The 12513-nt window shown below is 40.0% G+C and overlaps 1 protein-coding gene across 6 annotated transcripts in view; it reads right to left on the reverse strand.

The window, feature by feature from the left end:
• The window catches only part of LOC122809137 (plasma membrane calcium-transporting ATPase 3), a 4021470-nt gene that overhangs the window by 3599021 nt on the left and 409936 nt on the right, over positions 1-12513 (reverse strand). Inside the window, exon 2 of one of the 6 annotated variants that reach the window (XM_044080407.1) lies at positions 9817-9930. The exons of the other annotated variants lie outside the window; for them this stretch is intronic. The gene's annotated coding sequence lies outside the window, so the exon portion shown is untranslated. The remainder of the gene's footprint in view (positions 1-9816; positions 9931-12513) is intronic. 6 annotated transcript variants of the gene reach the window in all.

Genomic DNA, 12513 nt, shown 5'->3' on the forward strand with positions numbered 1-12513 from the left:
ACGTCAGTGCGTCACGGGTATAAAAGATGCAGCCAACGCCATTTTCTTCAGTTTTGCTTGCCCCAGATGTCAGGTGCCCCCAAAAGGGTAGGCTAAAAAACATTGCTAATAAAAGCATGCACTAAAATAAACAATACCTTCATCTGCAAGCAAATACACCACATAGGTTGTATAGGATAGAGAAGTACAGATAAGTCCCTGCAAACAAAGGGGGATGGTGGGTGGGTAACCTGGACTGCAACAGTGAATACACTCGAACATCTACATTTATGGTAGGTACACAACTGTACTATGTCCATCGTGTTTCACTGTTGCAGTCATTACACTTGGGTTGAATCCCAAAGCTGAGGTTGGGCAGCTGAGTCTAAATAGAATTAGAAGTGGCTATAAGGCCCTGCAAGACTGCAGTGGCAAAGCCTGCTCTGGATTTAGAGTAAAGAGGCAAGTGGTAGTACTTAGTAAAAGTTTGCACTGAAGTCCAAATTGCAGCCTCCAAAATATCCTTGGTTGGTACTCCTCTGAGGAAGGTTGCTGAGGTGGCTGCTGCCCTGGTAGAATGTGGTCTAATGCCCTTAAGCACTGATTTACCATGTTGTGAATAGCAGAAACGAATGCAGTGTCCTATCCATTTTGAAATAGTCTGCTTTGAGATGGTCTTTCCTTGTGATCCTGCAGCATATGCCACTAAAAGTTGCTCAGTCTTTCTGAAAGATTTCGTTTTGTCCAAGCAGAAGCGCAGCTGTCTGTGTATGTCCAAAGAATGCAGAAGTCTCTCCCCTTTATTCTGCGGGTTTGGGTAAAAAGTAGGCAAATGAATGGTTTGGTTAAGAGCCACACTGGACACTACCTTAGGCATAAATGTTGAGTTTGTCCTTAGAGAAACCCTGTCCGGATGGAAGATAATTAAAGGTTCCACAGCCATTAATGCCTGTAACTCTGAGACTCTTCTTGCTGAAGTTATTGCTAGGAGCAGAGCTGTTTTCCATGATAAGAATTTTATCTCAGCTGTATTGGCTGGCTCAAAAGGAGGCAGTGTGAGTTTTTCCAAGACAAAATTCAGGTCCCATGCAGGTATTGGTGCTCTCCTTGGAGGTCTTATGTTTTTGATTCCCTGAGGAACTGCCTAAGCAATGGATATGAAAAAATAGGCGGGTCTGTATTGTAATGAGCTGAAATGGCAGAGGCATGGATCTTAATTAATGAGAAGGATAGGCCTTTGTCCAGCATCTCAGTTAGATATTGTAAAATCTGAGGAATATTTGGAACAAGCGTGTCAATTCCTTGTGCCTGGTTCCAAGCACAGAATCTATTCCATTTGTCTGCATAAGATTTTCTTGTGCTGGGCCTCCTGGCCTCCAAAATGACATCCATAACCGCTTTAGAGAGAGGTGTATTCTGAATGGTCACAGTATCCACCATGCAGCTAGATTTAGAGTTCTGAGTTGGCTGTGCAGGATCTGATTGTTTTGTTGGGTCAGTAAATGAGAAATTTGAGGCAATGTCCAGGCTGGGCCTTGGGACAAGCTTCTTAGGATTGGGTACCAGTGTTGGTGTGGCCAATCCAGGGCAATCAAAATAATTTGTGGCTTTTCTTGTCTGACCATTAGGAGTACCTTGGGGAGGAGAGGCAGTGGAGGAAAGGCATATACTATAAGGTTGTTCCAGCTGAATGACAGAGCATCCACTTTCCATGCTTGTTTGTGATAAGTCCTTGTGCAGAATCTTTGAAGTTGGCAGTTGTGAGGGAAGGCAAAAAGATCTATGTCTGGGCATCCCCATTCTCTTGTTATCATGCTGAAGATTTGTGGATCTAGTTTCCACTCGTGAGGGTCCATGAGGTTTCTGCTTAGTTCGTCTGCCAGAGCATTTGTTTTTCCTGGCAGGAATTGTGCTTGCAGGTGTACTTGGTAAGTCAATGCCGTGTTCCACAAAATCATGGCTTGTCTGCAGAGGGGGTAGGAATGTGTGCCCCCTTGCGTGTTTATCTACCACATGACTGAGGTGTTGTCCGTCTTTATCAGCAGCTGTCCTGGATGGAGTAGGTCCTTGAAGGCTTTCAGGGCATTTTGTACAGCTAGCATCTCTTTTTGATTGATGTGAAGATGCCTTTGGCTTGGGGGCCATGTGCCCTGAATACATTTTCCTGCCATGTGGGCCCCCCAAGCATAATCTGATTCTTCTGTTGTTAAGTGTTTGCCTGGCTGTGGGTAAAGTGAATGGCTGTCCCTTGTTGTGGTGACAGGCCTGTGCCCACCATCGAAACTTCTGTTGCAGGCAGGGAATGAGAGAAATTAATGATTCCAGGTTGTGGCAATGTTGAGTCCAAACATTTTTTAGGTACCATTGTAATTTCCTCATATGCAGTCTTACATATGGAATTAACAGAATGCAGGAGGCCATGTAGCCCAGAGCCTGCAGAATTTTTCTTGCACATAACTGGGTCTTTGTTGCCATGTTTTCAAAGTAAGAAGTCAGTTGCCTTTGTTTGTATTTAGTGAGATAAGCCATCTGGGCAGTTGTATTTAAGCTTGCACCCAGGAATATTATCTCTTGAGAGGGTACTAGTTTTGATTTCTTTTTGTTTACTGTGTACCCTAGGCAAATTAGTAATCTGTTTACAAACGCCAGATGCTTTAGTAGAATGTTCTCGTTCTCTGCTTGCATAAGGCAGTCGTTAAGTAAGGATATATTTGAATTCCTCTTTGTCTGCAAAATGCAATTACTGGTGCCAGGCATTTTGTGAAGACCCTGGGCGCAGTAGATAAGCCAAAGGGCAGTGCAGAGAACTGATAGTGCATTGAGCCAGCTATGAATCTGAGGTATCTTCTGCAAGATTGTCTGATTGGGGCATGCAGGTATGCCTCTTTGAGGTCCAAAGTTACAAGCCAAGCCTTTTTGCCCAGCATGGGCAGAAGCTGCTGCAGAGTCAACATTTTGAATTTCGGAATGTCCAGAAAAGTATTTAGAATAGACAGGTCCAGAATCGGTCTCCATGCTTTGTCCTTTCTTGGTACTAAGAAAAGTCTTGAGTAAAATCCTTGTCCCTGCTCTTGTCGTGGCACTGGCTGAATAGCCCTCATGTCCATGAGAGATGAAACTTGGTTTTGTGCCTCTGCCCATTGATTGTGTGGCAGGTCTGGCATACCTTTTGCCTTTGGAAGGGTGTGAAAGTGGAACCTGTAGCCCTGAGAGACTATATTTAAGACCCATTTGTCCTGGGTAATCATGTGCCAATTTTGTGAAAAAAGTGCTAGCTTTCCCCCCCAAGGGTGCTGCCAAAAGGTAAATGCTTGGCATTGGCAGAGGGAAGTCATTGGGACTGTTTCCTATATGGCTGTGTTTTGTCTTCTCCGCTTTTGGAGGTAGGAGCACCTCACTGTTTGGGCCTGTATGAGCCCTGGGGATGTTGTCTGCCTCTAGGGCGTCTGTATCTGCCTCTTTGTGGCCTGTCTAACACGGGAAAGGACCATTTTTTAGAAGGCCAGTTCCTGCTTAATCTGGGTGGCTGCACCTGTAAGAAATCCTTCACTGTCTGCCTAGATTTAGCTTTATCCTCCATTTTCTTTAACACCTCTTCTGCCTTAACACCAAACAAAGTATCATGCTGTAATGGAGCATCCAATAATTTTGCTTTACCATGATCAGGCAGAGTCTGTTCCTTTAACCAAGCATGCCTTCTAATGACAGAGCCTGTTACAGCGGCCCTGCAAGAGGCCTCCAGTGACTCATAACCACATTGCAAAGTATGTTTTCCCACTTGTTCAGCTAAATCCTGCAATTCCTTGTTCTCAGCACATTCAGAATTTGTCAACATTTTCTGTTTTAACAGAGACATTAAATATTGCTGATATTTAAGCATATGAAATTGACAATTTAAAGCCCTTACAGCCAAGGTAGCAGAAGTGTAAACTTTTTCCCCCATCTGTCCAGTGTCCCAGAATCTCTATCTGAGGGGACAGGGTTTTTTGCAGTAGCAGCCTTGACCCCTTTGGGACCCTGTGAAATAGTTTCTGGGTCAGCTGCAGGGTTTTTATATAGAAATTTATGAGAATCTGGAACCCTGTAGTATCTGTCTGGCTTAACAGGTGCAGGAGGTAAAGAGTCGGGATTTAGGCCGGACTCTGAAAATACATCATCTACAATGTCTAGAACAGGAGGAATAGCAAGAGGTCTGTGCTGAGGTAGTAAAAGAAAGTCTCTGAGCCTTTTCTTAGAATCAGACTAATCTTGGCTCTCCCAGTGGAAATGCTCCCTCATGGTATGCAAGGTTTTCCCAAATGAGTAATCCTCAGGAGGAGAAGCTGAAGGAATAGATTCTTCAGCATCAGAATCCTCACAGGGAGGAATAGAGTATCCCTGTTCGGAAGAGGAGTCAGAAGAAATGGAAACCTCATCAGAGGAATCATATTCAGAGTCTTGCCTATGCCTCTTATCAGGAGGGGGATGGGAACCCCTGATCAAAGTAATTAGGTCTTCGGCCATTTTGAGCATCTGTTTCTTAGGCATGGAAGTCTGTCCTGGAGAGTGCTGTACTTGTTTCTTAGTCTTTAAAACTGTATTAGTCTTTGTCTTTGATGCTGAAGTTGGCTTGATATAAAGCTGTGTAGGTCTGAAAACACCCTCAGAAGCCGATGCCTGCTCAGCGGCTCCGGACCCATCTGAGGGATTAGTTTCCGAAGGCCCAATACCTTTAGTATCCAGAGGCCTAGCTGTCTCCACGTGGGGAGTCGGAGGCGGCCTGTGGCTCTGAGGTAGCGGGTGTCAGGGGCTGCGAAAGCGCCTCACTGAGAACCGGCGAAATGGCGACTGGCCTAGAAGAGGCTTCATCATCTGTTTTGGACCTCGGATGCCTGTCCTTTTCTTTTTCCTTGCACTTTTTATGAACTCTGGTCATCAGCTGTTCCGACGGCATTATGTAGTTAAACCTTCGGCCAAAGTAATGAAAAGCAAGATCATACCGACGCTTAATAGTGCATTGGTTAAATCTAGTACAAAACAGACAACTAGCAACGTCGTGGTCAGGGCCTAGGCAAGGAATACAGTAAGAGTGAAAATCCTTATGAGGTATTTGCTTCCCACAAGAAATACAATTGTTAACTTTTTCTGACATTGGTCTGGAGCAAGAAAAAAGTTTCCCCAACGGGGTACTTAGCTTTATAGAAGACTTCGGATCTGAAAATCAATTTTGAAAATCTCAGGAGTCGGCCGACCGGCACTTGCGAACTGCTTTTGCTTCGGGCACCGCGCAACAAGAAAGACTGAAGAAAATGGCGTCGGCTGCATCTTTTATACCCCTGGCGCACTGATGTCAGGGAAGAGGCGACAGCAACCGACGCCGGACCAAGACTTTGGAATTCAGGCCAACTGCGGGTAGTCTGCCAGCAGGATAACCCAAGTGTAATGACTGCAACAGTGAAACACGATGAACATCAAGTATCTATGAGTCTGAGGTAACTTACAGAACTTGTTAGACTTTTTAGAAGCAGAAGGTTGACAGTCAGGAAAACATTCTCCAGAGCAGATGAATCAGGAGATACAGCTGCATGTTAAAGAATATCTATGACAAATAATACATTTGCTTGGCATTATGAATATCATTCTGTTCTCAAAGAAAAACATCTTTCATTTCAGATAAGGTATCAAAAAAAACGTAATTCTTCTGGAGATAGTCTAAAACCACATTACCCTCAAAATCAGTATTTTCAGCTTGAGAAGAGAGACTAGAAGCTCAACCTTCTCCCTAAATTGATGCACTTCTGACTGAAAATCAGTGTTAGAAATACAGTAAACTCCTTATTTATGCAGTAAACAGGCACTGTAAAAGCAGAAATAATTCCCTGGCAAATAGCAGCGAGTCTTTCCTGTCCACAGAAAAAGAGGCAGGAGAAGCTTTTTTTTTTTTTTTTTTTTTTTTTTTTTTAACTTTTTGTTTTCTTTTCCTATGAGAATCCCTGAGAAAAAAATAGCCTAATACAGCCACACTCTCCCAGGGACTGGGCTTCCTATCTAGGCAATGTAAGATCCCTGCATCAGCACCTTCCTCCAAAATCAAAAGAGCAACTCTCCCTTGCCTGCAATAGGCAACCCTACAGCCACAAAGAACATGTCTATCACCCACTATTTAGCGGCTGTAGGTACTACACCAGAGGGACCAGGGGAAAACAATGAATGGTTTGAGGAACCAAGACCTACTACAGCAGAATCACCCATGAATAGCTGAGGCAAAGAAAGAGCCAGCCTGTCACCCAAAGACTCCCTGACAACTTTTTTTGTTCTTCTTGCAGATGTGAAGGGGAAGGAAGAGCCAAGGACACCAGTAACAGCTCCATAGGTACTACTTCAAAGACAGATAGTAGAGCCTGCAATAGTTGGTAAATTCAGTGCCAGGTAACAAAAGTGGTCTTGAGTAAAAAACACTAACAGTCCACAAAAGCACCACTCCTGTTCCTAACACATATATATTATATACAAGAAAAATATAGTTTAAAAAACAGAATTTAAAACAATAAGTTTCCACAATTATTCACAGTACTCAAATCGTCTGAAACAGAATGACAGTCCAAACAAAAATAGCTTCCTAGCATAAATAATGCTTTTTTTTTTTTAAAGAAAAATAAAACACTGGGAGGTTTTTCCCAAACAGGGAACTTACCTCCCCAGCTTGAAGGATTGTTAACTAACCCACAGTTCCATAAAACCCGCAAAAAGGGCGTCTTCTATATGGAGCTCTGTTCAAGCTCCTGATGGTTAGAATATGTACAGAGTGCCCTTAAGCTTTGAAAAGTTGGCTGACTGTTGGGAACAGGCTCCAAATAGCTTAGGATACTGCAATAATGATCTAATTTTGAACAAAGTGAAATCAAATCAACCTTAGTTGCAGTCTGTAAAAACAAACATTGACTAACAACAAAACAGCCCTGAGCACTACTAATAAAATTCAGTTGTATCCCGTATCTACAACACGTGTTTTTTATCTATAAAATGATGTACTTTATCAGACTACAGCATCACAATTAAAATCAGGGAGTAAACAGCAAATCAAACAATAGGAAGCATTTTGTCATTCAGCAGAGGTAAACCAATGCAAAACTTCATTCAGTGTGAGCACTAATATATGAATGATATGGGTTTCAAGCCAGTCCTAAAATACAAAACATCATTAAGCCCTGTATGTTGACAGTATTGCAAATGCATCTGACACAGAAACTGTTAAACAGTAAAAGATATTCATTCTCATGGAAGCCTTACTGTTTTTCACTGGATAATCAATGCCCAAAACGTTAAATCTAAAAGATCACTGGTATCATGCCAATGCATCAAGGTTAGGAAAGGAATGAGAATGTTTCTTCCTCTTCGCCTAGTCTGTGCAATCGTTTACATATATTTTGGGGGTGTGGGGACTTGCTGTTGCAAAAAAACAAAAAATTTTGTTTGTGACCTTGGGAGTGTCAGTGTTAGTGATCTCTCAAGGTTTTAGATACTTTGAGTTTGTACAAACACGTATTTATTAAACAAGACATGGTTATTCATAGTCAGTGCCTCTAATTTTCCATTCCACCTGATACAAAGCCTAAAAATAAATCTTTTTACAGTTAGGCACTTAAACAGAACATTGTTTTCATTTGAGTCTGTACAAAATAACAATGACCATACATTCTGACCATAAGCTGTCTGCCCTACATAAGAAGCCTCTCAACTTAAGTATCTAATAACAAATCTCTTTACTTGATAAACAAGAAAAATATCCAGGAGATTTGGAGTTATATCTGTGACAGTGATTTATAAGAAGGGCTCTTACTGTTTTAATAGCAGCAGTTACAGTATTGACATTTGAAAGTCTATTGCTTGTTAAATTTATTCAGAACTTATCAACAGAACAGCAAAAATATCTTGGAAAATGGAATAACGATCTACTTAAATAAAAAAAACAGGCCCATTGTTAAAGGCAACAAATCCATAACCATAGCCAGACCTTTCATTTTTATATTGAACAAGTCAACAAAATCTTCAATAGCAGACTCTGCAAAGAACGTTACTTCACTTATTGATGAAAACAATCAATGAAAAATTCCCTTATATTCATCATTGGTTAGGCCAATTAATGATCAGAATGCCCTTTTCAGGACGTACTGTACTAGGCATATTATATAACCAGAAAGATCCTAAAGGTTCCTCGCTATGAAAATAAAGAGCATAAGGACTCTGAGCTACGAAAACAGGTAGGAAACACTGTCCTTTTATTCAGCATCTTATAGACTGTTGAGGGGGAGATCTGTGCCTCGCTTCCATACCATTAGAGATCCAGCTGTCCTGGATCTTCTGCATCTCTGCAAGTCTAACAGTTCCACAAGTACTAAAACCAGAGACCTAAATCTTCACCAGCAGATGAATTAAAACATGGAGTTACACATTCATCACACAACACCTACCCATCTCTGGAACAGACTGCTCCTATAGTGCGTGCCTGCATAAATGCATGCATGCAATTGTGTCTGTATTTGTATGTACATGTGTGTAGAGGAGATCTATTTTCCTTCAAGTTACAATGAACAAACAGCTATCTATAATAGTAAGAGTACAGGCACACAGCCTCCAGTGTGTAAGATGCAGGGAGGCTTTGCACCTTCCCAAAAAAAAGTTTATGTTGTTACCACTGTCTGAATGCAGTTTTCAGTCAGTATTGTGGAATCAGAAACTGCACTTGATTCAGTCAGTCAGTGAAACTGCCTAGTCTCACTGTTTCTATAAAATCACTTTATGTCTTACCCTGAAGCGCCTTTATCGAAGTATCCTATATGACAGAAAATGAGATGTAAAGTAATAAACAGTGGACAAAAGGGTAACCCATACAATGATGCAAGCGTTTGGCAACTGAATAATAAATGTCATTTAGAATTAAATAAATTAGACTGTGATGGAAACCTATGTTTTCACTTTATACTTCCAGTAACCAGACAAATTGCTAAACAGGGTATGTACTGACATACCAAAAGCCACATCTATTTGAAATGTGGTATTTTCCCTAATTTAATGTCTGCTGCTATGCCTTTGCTATGCCTTTGAAACCGTAGTTGTCGATTTAAACCATGTATTCATCAACATTTTGAAATTATCTTCATCCCAGACTGGCCTACCTATCTACCACTTTGCCTTCTTTCTTCATTGAAATGAATATAAAATTGATTTCAATCTGATACATTAAATAAGTGATACACGGCTGTATACATTACAACAAAATATATTCAAGTTAAATAAAAGTTATATAATACAACAGTAAGAAAATAAGTTGAACTAGTAATGACAAATGGCAGTTTGGGAACTATATGGAGAATCACAGATTTTCAATTACAGTCATAATATTTTCTTATACAGTGTTAAGATAATATTTATAGTGGGCATCTGTTTTGCATGGATGTCAGACCAAGAGGACTAGACTAAGGATATAAGAGGCAAGACATAAAGGAAAGGAGAATTTTGTTACAAGTGGGAGGTAGGTATTTAACAGATGGAAAACAAAAAGGTTCCACGGGGGTAAGACCAAGGATGAAAAGTCTGTTCTTTAAATGTTGATAGATTAGGCATTTTGGAAATAAGGACAGTAACTCAGAGTCTGTCAGTAAGATTGGATGAGCTTGTTAAAAACATTTTCATTCTTCATTAAATTTATTTTGTATGTTCAACAAAACAATAAATAAATATAAGACAGTAGTTTATTATATGTATCTTACAGCTTCAGCATTATAATTTATTCATTCTTCAATTATACAGTGTTTATTACCAAGGTAGCAGTTCTGTAAATAATGTAATTTTACTTACATCCTTAGAAGGCTTAGTGACAAGGCACTAGGATGTATTTCCTTCTTACACAGTAACTTTTCCATGAGTGACATTCTGAGTGGAACTTGTCTTTTCTGACTTTGCCACTACAACCTGTTTATTTAAGGGAATGAATATTGTATCATTGTTGTAGTCATTAAGTCCCATTTAATAATCCATATATTAATCTGCCATCATAAAATCCAATATTTCAGGCCTGAGTTACTTCTGTGAAACACTGGTATCGTCACATAACATATAAGCATACAGCAGGGTTAATGGTATTCATTCATTCTTCTCCGGTATTCACTTTATCCTATTTAGGGTTGCGGGGGAGTGGGAATATATCCCAGTAAGAAACTGTCATAAGGCAAAGAACCAGCTTTAGATGAGACACCAGTACACTGCATGACAGACAAACTCAGCAAAGCACTCAAATGCACCTCATGAACAACTTACATGATTGACAATGTACCCATGCAGACACACAGAAGACATGCAGATTATACAGACAAGATTCCCTACCTGGGAACTGAACTTGAGCATCAACAGATAACAGGCATAGTCCCTAACTACTGTACTACACTGTCACCAGTTCAGTAGTTTTAATGTATAAATTATTATAATGCTGTTAAAAAATAATTATAGAATACAATATATTTATGTTTCTATTTATTGTTTGTTATTCAGAAAAGGGAACTGATAAAAAAAAAAATGACATAACCCACAACAAAATCACAGAAAAGTACATAAAGTTATTATACAAAGCACAACAACAAAACACAAAAGAAGCATGGTACAATTCAATTTCAGGGACAAGGAACAATCAAGTTAACAAGTGACATCTAGAATAAATAGTTGATAATCCCTGCTTAAAAACTATACAACAACATAACACAGTACATAGGAAGCAGTAGCACAGAACTAACAAATAGTCTCAATAGGAATGTTCTGGCTATCGATCTAGTAAGCAGGAAATGACACAGTGTAACAATGTAGCTAAAATATACTAAAGAGAAATCTGTATGCAGCAGCATGTATTGAGCTAACTAGTAGAAATTTCTAAATCAAACTCAAATCAAATCAGGGGTGGGTTTGGCATAATGGTTAAGAAATTTACCTCCTAGACACAAGGTACAAAGTTTGATTCTAACCTCAGGTTATTAGCTAGGGTGACAATGGCCTGTCAGGGTAGTTAGCTTATTATTAACTTGTGAACCTAATTCATAAAGCCCCAGTAAAACATATTAGAAAAAAACTGTGTGTGTCATTTATGCCATAAAAACTTACTTTGAGAATTACTATACTAAAATCTGTCTCTGAGAATGAAGAGGTAGGGCTTTTGGTAATCATAAAAATCATTATTCAGTGGTACACAGACTGTCATGTACATCTACAGTATTTAGTATGAAGAAAGATTTCTGGTGAAATTAGTTATATAGGAGGAATAACCTACATATCTTAATTTACACAGTGTAAGACCTACACCTTCTTCCTTAGCATTGCTGAACTGGTTCATCAATCCATCTTAACAACTGGTGAACAAGCAGTGCAAATTAAGCACCCATGTTACAGGAAATGCTCATCATATTGATCACTGCTGCAGAACTCTTAGCTATATGGGTTATATCTTTCCAAGGATATAACAGCTAGCCATCTTCCAAATCTTCAGGGCACCTTCTATGTGCCCAAACTGTCAGACAGCTCAAGCTGAGCTACCTAAAAGAAAGTTTGGGTGCAAAGCGCTTCAGAGCTTTACTGCCACTAAAGAGTACGCTTCTCTGAGTCTTTCGAGGATTGATGGCTGGCTTGTTTCCTTTCCTGGGCAGATAAGTTCCCTTTGGGGGAAAAAACTTAAATTTTCTTAACTTTGTTGACATTTTATTACTTTTCTCTTCAGGAAAAAAGAAGTTATGTACTTACCATAACATTCCATCTGTGTTTTCCATATTCATTTATCTTTGACACATGGGTTCAGTTCCGAATATCGGAACGGACTCGACCATTACTACAGCCCGCGAGAACTAAAAACTCTTGAGCTTAAGTCCTACACATAATGCCCTCTCCAAATTACCTCAGATTGAGTTTGCAGATAGAAAATGACAGAAGGTATAATCCTAATAATGCCTTTATAGAGACAATATCTGGTGTCAGGTAAGAAAAAATGTATAACCAGGACCATAATTTGTTCCACCAAAAGACCTGAATGGCAAGGGGGTGGAAAGTGGGGAGTCAAGGATAAATGAAGATGGACAACACAGATGGAATGTTATGGTAAGTACATAACTTATTTATCTGATGCTGTCAAGTTTCATTTATCCTTGATATATGGGACAGAGTCCCCAGCAACCTTATATCTTGGGAGGACTCATGGAAGGATATTCCTGAGCACCAAATAACCAAATGACACTCTTCCCCTAGAGACCAAATCCAATTTGTAATGAGTACCAAAGGTATGTGGGGTAGGCCCTGTCGCTACTGCACAACTTTCATCCATAAAAGCCTCAGCATGAAAAACTGCTGAAATACCTATGGTTCTAGTAGAGTGTGCCCTACCAGACCCAGATAATTCAACTTTCCTCTTGTTGTATATGAAGGATATACAGTCCTTTGGCCATCTAGATAAGGCAACCTTGAAGACTGGCTTAGCTAATCAAGTACTTGAAAATGAAACAAACGGTCATATTTCCTTATGTC

Source organism: Protopterus annectens, chromosome 8.part0, assembly GCF_019279795.1.
Source record: "Protopterus annectens isolate FY-2018-M chromosome 8.part0, PAN1.0, whole genome shotgun sequence".
NCBI classification, from domain to species: domain Eukaryota; kingdom Metazoa; phylum Chordata; order Ceratodontiformes; family Protopteridae; genus Protopterus; species Protopterus annectens.